This window comes from Suricata suricatta, chromosome 1 (genome assembly GCF_006229205.1).
Source record: "Suricata suricatta isolate VVHF042 chromosome 1, meerkat_22Aug2017_6uvM2_HiC, whole genome shotgun sequence".
In the NCBI taxonomy this organism is placed as follows: Eukaryota; Metazoa; Chordata; class Mammalia; order Carnivora; family Herpestidae; genus Suricata; species Suricata suricatta.
In genome coordinates, this window is record NC_043700.1 from 188,960,104 (window position 1) to 188,968,525 (window position 8,422).

The window sequence follows — 8,422 nt, forward strand, 5'->3', positions numbered from 1 at the left end:
CCCTGGCGGCCATCTTGTGGGCACCGAGACAACAGGGGCAAGTACAGGGGCTTTTTTTAAGTTTATTTTGAGAGACAGAGAGAGTGGAGGAGGGGCAGAGAGAGAGGGAGAGAGAGAATCCCCGGCAGGCTCCATGCTGTCAGCGCAGAGCCCGAAGTGGGGCTTGAACCAAGAGATCACGACCAGAGTCGAAACCAAGAGTCGGAAGCTTAACCTACCGAGCCCCCCAGGTGCCCCAAGCATCTGACTCTTTTTGTTTTATTAAAAATTTTTAAATATTTATTATTTGCTTTTTGAGAGAGAAGAGAAAGAGAAAGAGAGAGAGAGGGAGGGGCAGAGAGGGGGGGGGGAGACACAGAATCCAAAGGAGGCTCCAGGCTCTGAGCTGTCAGCACAGAGCCTGACGTAGTGCTCGAACCCACAAACTGTGAGATCACGACCTGACTCGAAGCCAGATGCTCAGCTGACTGAACCACCCAGGCGCCCCAAGCATCTGACTCCTGATTTCTGCTCAGGTCATGATCCCACGGTTTGTGAGTTTAAGCCCCATGTCTGAAGTGCCTGCTTGGGATTCTCTGTCTTCCTTTCTCCCTGCCCCTCCCCTGCTCTCTCTCTTTTAAATAAATAAACTTTAACAGAAAATTAAAATAAAAGAAAGGCAAAGACAACCCAAAGGCAGGAGAATGACAACCCAGGTTTCAAATCTCAGGGTGGTGGGCTTGGGGGAGGGCACAGGTGAATTATTTGGGGGGGGGGCAGGTCAGAGGGCCCTGCAGTGTTCCCGTGGCCAGCAGGCCAGGGGAGAGGGAAGCCGAGGTGGGGGGACCCCCTCCAGGGGCTGCGCAGAGGGGCCCGGAGTGGCCCTGAGGCCTCGAGCCCACTTTTGGCAGCAAGAGCAGGAGGCGTGGCCGGGGGAGGGGAGGGCCCAGGAGCTGGACCCAGAAGGGGCGGAGCCGCATAACTGAGGGGTCGGGCTGAGAGGGACTTGGGATTTGCCCCCCCCGGGGTGTCCACAGAGCCGCGGGCGGGCAGGGGCGAGTCTGCCGCAAGTCAGGTGGCCGTGGCACTTGAGTGAGTCCCTTCCTGGGTCCACTAAGGACACACGTGGACACGGAGGTGCTTGTGAGGAGCTCTGGGGGGGGGGGCAGGCCACCTGTTCCAGGAGGGGACAGGGGAGGGACAGGCACCAGAGCAGAGAGGAAGGACGGGGCACAGCTGAGAGCGTGGAGGGGTGGAACAGCATTCTGAGCAGAAGGAACGGCATGGCCGAGGCTGGACAGGGAGGACGTGGGCTCGTTTATGTAGCTAGGAACAGGCGGGTTCAGAGTAGGGTCCGCCCCGAGCGTGTGCGGATGTATGTGTTTGGTGGCCCCTGATTCTGTCCTTCCTCTGGGCTGTCGGGCGCAGCTGTTGAGGCGATTGGATCCTGTTTTCCGACTCCTCGCTCCACCTGGCTGGGGAAAGCCTTTCTTGTCATGGATGCACCCCCTTTTAGCTACACCCCCGCCCGCGTTCCCCTGTGTGCACACCCGCATCCAAGTCTCATTTCCGCGTTCTTACAAGACACGTGTTGCTGCTTGTTGGGTTTATTCAAAAATTTTTGGAAGAAGTGTTGGGTCGTGTATCTCGTTTTCTTTCTCTTTCCTTCCCTCTCTCCCCTCCTTCCTTGTCCCTTCCCCCTTGTCTCTCTCTCTCATTTTCTCCTTCTCTTTCTCCTCCCCTACACTCCCACCAGCCCCGTGTGTTACTCTGGTGCAGTATATTCATCACCTCTTCCTTTTTTTAATGCTTATTTATTTTTGAGAGACAGAGAGAGACAGAGCGTGATTGGGGAGGAGCAGAGAAAGAGGGAGAGAGAATCCGAAGCAAGCTCCAGGTTCCCAGCTGTCAGCACAGAGCCTGATGCGGGGCTTGAACTCACGAACCAAGAGATCATGACCTGAGCCAAAGCCAGACGCTTAACTGACTGAGCCCCCCAGGCGCCCCTGACCTCATGGCTCCTGATGGCTGCATATGCTGTAGGATGTGGGCACCTCACGTCTTCCCCTCTGTCCCCAGGGATGGGCACCCAGAGTGTCTTCATCTCCCTGTCCTAGGGGTGGCAACTTGCAGAGAGTCTGATGGAGGGAGGGAGACAGGAAGCCAGGAGCCCTGGCAATGGCAGGACGGCGGGGAGGTGGCCTTCAGGCCACGGGCGAAGGGGGTGAGAGGCTGTATGCCTGTGTGGCTTTCTCCAGACAGAGGGTGAGCGGGGAGCTCTGCCCAGGGCTGGAGACGGCCAGGCCCCCAGTGCTGGTGGGCGAGGGGCAGACGTCGTGCCTTCCGGAACACCTGCCGGTCTGTTCCATCCTCAGGGATTCTCTGAGCAGGAGGGCTGACCTGAGACGGGCCCGTTGACCCCCCAGCACCCCTTCAACAGATACTCTTTTATTTGGCGGGCGGCGGACAGAAATTTATTTTTCATTAATAAAAATCACATGCCTCTGTATGTTCAACATAAGAGATTTATTATGTGCGTTATGAGAGGTGATTTTCCCAAGCAGACAGCACCTCGGGGGACATATGAAAGAGTCTAAATCGCAGATAATAAAAGAAGGCCCTCATTTGGGGCAAACTGCGCTGTATAATGCCTCTTTCTGCTTCTGAATCGCAGGCGGCTGGACTTTGCAAGGCCACACGCCCTCTCGTCGGCTGCAGAGAGCCGATGCAGCCCGCAGAGATGGTCCAGAGATGCCAGCCGAGGGGGGTCATCCCGGGGAGAAGCCTGGGGCTTCCTTCCAGCCCAGGAGCGTCACGGTGGCAGGATGGGACCTTCAGTCCCCTCTGGTGCTGAGAGCTGGATTCTGGTGTGTACACCGGGCTGCCTCCGAGCCCTCCTTGAACAGTGCCCGACGTGGACGCCTGGATGGCCACGCTTAAGGGGTAGTGACTGGAGCCCTCCCGGTACAGCCGGACAAGTAACAAGTAGCGGACACCAGGGTCACGCCGCTAGTGAGGGGGGGGGCTGGGCTGTCGACACGGGTGATGCCAGAGCCCTGTTTCACCCTGGGCTTCATGGGGCATATGCACCCAGCCTGGGGTGCTCTGTAATCTGATGCTTTCACCGCGGGGGGCTTGCTGACCTGGGGTCAGGGTAGGGGGGCTCTACCCCACCCCACCTGGGGCGGCCAGTTCCTCCAGGGAGCGGACAGCCCACTTTCTAACTTCAGCCCAAGCAATCCGGAGCCTGCCGCACCCCCCTCCACTGTCCCGTGCTCCCATTCTGGGCCACTGTCCCCGCTCTCCTAATCCCCCCAGGGCCCAACCGGGGACAGCCCTGTGCCCCAGAGCCCCTGAAATTATTCAGATTAGCCCATCCCGAGCCTTCGGCTTCCTTCTAGCTCCTGCACCCCGTCCCGTTTCCCCTGCTCCCTGGCCCACCCTGGCTCCTTTGGGAAGCACCCCTCACGTTTCCGGGGACCTGTGAGCAGACAATCTCTCGGTCTTGACCACCCTGTGTGTGCCCGTGTGCCTGCCGCACGTGACTGAAACAGAGCCTGGGCGCCCCTAAAACACACGGATTCCCTGGGGCCCCCGGGCGGCCCCGTCGGCTAAGAGTCTGACTTGGTTTTGGCTCAGGTCATGATCTCGAAGTTTCATTGGGTTCGATCCCCACTTCCGGCTCTGCACTGACAGTGTGGAGCCTGCCGGGGATCCTCTTTGACCCTCTCTCTCTGCCCCTCCCCTGCTCACACTGTCTCACTCTCTCAAAATAAATAAACGAATTTAAAAAACAAACAAACAAATGCCACATGGGCCCCCTAACAATCAAGAGCTCACTGCTGCCAGGAGCCCAGGTCGGGGACAATCAGATACAGTAACATGTCACACGGTCACCCCCACCATCAAGCTGCTGCTCATTATCCCATTTCGCCCACAGGGAAATAGGACAGCAGTCAGACTGAGTAACTTGTCCGAGAGCAACAAAAATCAGCAGGGGGGAAACCGAGTCACCACCCCTCAGTTCCCCGAATCTCTGATGACCAGACTGGGCGGCATCCCTCTCACAGCGCGTCCCCACGTCTCCGCGCACCTGACCGCCGCCTCTCCACACCCCGCCCGGGCAGACGTGCTCCTGCACGGCCTCGTGCTCCCTCTCCGCGGCCACCTCCGCGCCAGGCAGCACCCGGCGGTAGAGAAATGACTTGAATGTGGTCCTCGTCCCCAAGGCTGTCTGAGCCCAGGGGCACAGGAAGGGCTCAACAGTGATCATGTTTTCTCACTCAGTTAAAATTTTTTTAATGTTTATTTTTGAGAGAGAGAGAGAGAGAGAGAGAGAGAGAGAGAGAGCAAGCACAAGCAGGGGAGGGGCAGACAGAGAGAGAGAGGGAGGCACAGAACCGGAAGCAGCTCCATGATCTGAGCTGTCAGCACAGAGCCTGACGCGGGACTCGAATCCACAAACCATGAGATCATGACCTGAGCCGAAGCCGGACGCTTAATCCACTGAGCCTCCCGGGTGCCCTCACTCATTTTTTAAGTAAAATAACGTTCGTAATGTTATTTCCATTTAATAGAAAGCTCAGGATGATGGAACCACCTCATAACACTTCAGAATGAGTTTGCTCTCTCCAAAAGACAGATTCAACTGTTTCTAATTTATTTGTTCCTGACCGTCCTGTTTACCACAAAATAAAGCTGAAACGTGGCCCCAACGATTTCACTGCTTGGGGACCCAAAGTGGAGTAGACTTGGGGTGCCAGCGCTCAGGGGGTTTGCTGCTGGGATTGGGGGAGCACACGTGACTGGTTGAACCCCCAGAATGGAGGGGGCGTCACACAGTCTCTGCCTGGGGGCCCCTGGAGACTTTGCCGGCAGAACCTTCCATTTCCTCTCTGGCTGTGACAGGCTGTGACCGGGACAGCAAAGCCACCAGCCCCCTTCCCCTCCCCACGTGGCCTCTGTCTTTCCTCTCTGGGCCTGAGCTCTCATTTGATGCTGCCTCTCCCCTCCTTTGACGAGCAGCCTCGAGGCTGGGGGCCTCCGGCTGGGCCTGGCCGTTGCCTTTCTCTAGAAAGATCTGGACAGAGGTCCGGAGACATGCCACCATCCCATCGCGTCCCCCTCAGCCCGCGGCAGGAGGCGTCACGAGCACCTCCAGTTCACAGGCGAGGACGCCGAGGCTCAGGGCTGTCACCCACCCCTGGGGCGCCGGGAGGGGCTCGGGCCCACGGCACCTGGCCTTGCCCGCACATGCCCTGGCGATGGGTCCCGACTTCTTAGAAGTTGAGGCCTTTCCGGGCTTCCTGCCCCGCTGCCCACAGTTAAAGGGGTCCTGGGAGCAAGGATGTGCCCCTTGGTTAGGCAGCTGTCCGAGTGGGCTTCTACATCGTCACAAAATACCAGAGACACCCCAAGGGCCCAGCTGCGGGGACTTGGTTAGAAAGCCTTCTGGGACAGCCTCGCCCCGGGACACTGGCCACCACCACGGACCCGGACAGATCAGTGACCCCCAGGGAGTCGTGTGCTGTGGTCACCCGCTTACCAAGGAGCCCGCCAAGCCTAGCGCGCATCACAATCCCATCTGCGTCCTTCTTGAGCACGTTTGTGACCGTGTCCACCGAGAGGGACCCGGTGACCTCACTTTCCCTCGCGTTCATCGGTGACAGCCTCTCGCTCAGAACAGAAGCAAGAGCACTTTGGTTTGAAGCAGTTTCTCCCTGGCTTCTCCCCCGTGTGTGTTCTCGCCCCTGGCGAGGGTCCCTGAAGAAGCGGGGCCTCTGGAATAAATGCGACTGTCCCTAGAGCCAGAGATCTGATTGTTTCCCTCTTCCCCCGGGGGGAGGGAGGTGGGGGGTGCACAGCCCTGACATTGTCCCTCAGGCTGGGGAGACATCTGGGGCACGGCCCCTGCAGTGCAGATTTATCTGCAAAATAGAGAGCATGGTCTCCACGGACGCGGGTTGCAGGCTCTGCGGGTCTCCGTGCACGAAGCAGCCAGCCCCGCAGCTGGGCACGTAGTACATGCTCAATAAACACCAAGTCAGGTTCATTGTAATCAAAGCTTTCCTGCAGTCTTTCTGTCTCCCTCCTCCTGTTCTGGTACCTTTGTCCTTACCCCTGTGACCCCTCCTGGGCTGCACTTTGGGCAGGAAGGGGGCAGCTCCTGACTGCAAAGCCCCAGCACGGCTGGTCTTCCCTGAGACTCACCGAGACCCCGAGCTTCCCAGTGAAATAGATAACATTGTGCCCCTTTTCCAGAAAAGGAAACTGAGGCCCCTTACCCGATGAGCTGCCTATTGGGGTTTGTTTTGGGGGTCTGTCTCCAGAGGTGTGTCAGCACTGGGGGTGAGGGCCGTGCCCCCAACCCTCTGGGTACAACCAGGGTCGGCCCCGACAGGCCCGGGGCAGGCGCCCAATAGAGAGCAGGTCAGGAGGTGCCTGACCTTGGCACCTCGCCGCCGGGGCCTGAGGCTCACGCTGGGCTGCAGGCCTCGCCCCCGCCGCTCAGGAAGTCACTTCTCCAAGCCCGTGTCTCCCCCATACCCAGGGATGACAGGAGTCTCGGCGCCGGCCGTGTGACGGCCACGTGAGGAGACTGGCATGAGGTGGTCCGCAGGGGGGCCTGCGCCCAGCGGGGGCGCAGGACGGGTCAGCCGCGCTGCGAGATCGGGGTGCCCTGGGCCTGGAGGCCGAGTGACTGTGCCTGTGGGCAGGGCCGCACCCCGGGGACCGCACCGGGGATGATGCCCCGCCCCCGCCTTTCTTCCCTGACATCCGGGCCCCGCAGTGGAGGGAGGCACTGGGCTCGGGGGGGGCCCCCCCAGACCCCCAGTTGCCCCCTTTCTTACCAGGACCCATGAAAACCCAGCCGCATTTTCCCTTTGCTCTTGATGAACCAATAACCTCGCGAATCTGAAAATAAAATGTCTAACGGCCGCGGCCGGCTGCGTGGCTCTGCAGACATTATAAAACATCAAATTAGATGGAAAATTGCCCGGGGTCCCTGTAAACGAAAATTACTCTTTTTATAGGGGAAAAAATGACCTTTCTAATAGCAACAAACAATCCGAGGCTCTTCCCTTTATGAGCCGGCTCACATAGTTCATTCCACCCGCCCGGGCCAGCGTGTTTTACGAGTTTTCGCCGTTGCACGTTTTCACAGCGCTGTAACATGAAAAACAAGGCTCCGCCTGCGTCTTTCATTTCTGTCAAGAGAGGGCTTTTCTGCGGCCCCGTTTTCGCCTCCTGACCGGGGCTGGCTGGACCCAGGCGCTGTGCGGGGGCAGCGGGAAGAGCACTGAGCGGGGAGTGAGGTCAAGAAGCCTGCTGTGTGACTTCAGCCTGGTTGCTCAAGCTCTCTGGGCCACACTCCGGTCCCCTGGGAAAGGAGGGGCTTGGGCGGGATCAGGGACACTCGGGGGCCAGCATGGTGATGTCGATGGGTGACGGCCATGTGGGTAACACCGCTGCGAAGTCAAGCCGGGCCCTGGACCCACCCACTATGCACTTTCCAACGTTAAAGTTAACGATATTTTCCCCCCATTCCTAAAAGTACGCGGGAGCAAGAGAAGGAAGGAAATCCTGCTCGGCCCAGCTCAGCTGTTCTCAGCCAGAGGGTGACTCTGCCCCCCAGGGACACGTGGCAAGGTCTGGAGACAGTTTTGACTGTCACCACCCGGTGGTCCTCTGGTGACGCTCTTGGCATGGAGAGGGTGGAGGCCAGGGGTGCAGCCGAACATCCCACAATGCACAGGGGCTGGTCCCCAGTGCGGCCCTGACTCCCATGATGCAAAGCAGTGCCCGTGGGACCCTGGAGAGCTGCCTGTCAGTGCCACAGCTCGCCAGGCCCTGTGCGGCCCAAGAGTGTCTCAGCCCCCACGATGTGCGGGTGCCGCCTGACTTTGTGGGGGTGACAGAGCTGATGCCTGGGGGGTGACAGAGCTGACGCCTGGGGGGTGACAGCTGACACGGGGGTGGGGAGGGTGGGGTGGTCACTTGCTGAGTGCAGGCGAGGAAGCCCAGGGAGGAGGGAGCAATGCCATGCTCACAGGCTGACTTGACTGAATCTTAGCCCCACCCTCCCGCACTGGCGACACAGGGAGGACACACTGCTTACGTGGAAATGAATCTATCCTCGACGTCTCCATGTCTGTTTCCCTCCTCCTGTTTTCTGATTAAAAAAATCAGAAGTGGAGCCTTATGAAGAGGGTGAGGTGTGGGCATCTGGGGACTGGGGGCTAGGCACCTGAGGGCTGGGGACTGTGAGCTGGGGGCTGGGCATCTGGGAGCTGGAGGCAGGGGGCAGGAAACTGGGGGCTGGGCATCCTGAGGCTGGGGGCTGGGCACCTGGGGGCTGGGCATCTGGGGACTGGGGTCTAGGCACCTGGGGGCTGGAGGCAGAGGGCAGGAGACTGGGGGCTGGGCATCCTGAGGCTGGGGG

General features: G+C 59.3%; 1 long non-coding RNA gene across 1 annotated transcript; it reads left to right on the plus strand.

Annotated features, from left to right (window-relative positions):
- Window positions 1–474: 474 nt before the first annotated feature.
- Window positions 475–4,673, plus strand: LOC115286301. Its single transcript, XR_003905984.1, has 3 exons — window positions 475–515; window positions 2,654–2,846; window positions 4,557–4,673. It is a non-coding gene; the product is annotated as an uncharacterized LOC115286301 (long non-coding RNA).
- Window positions 4,674–8,422: the final 3,749 nt, after the last annotated feature.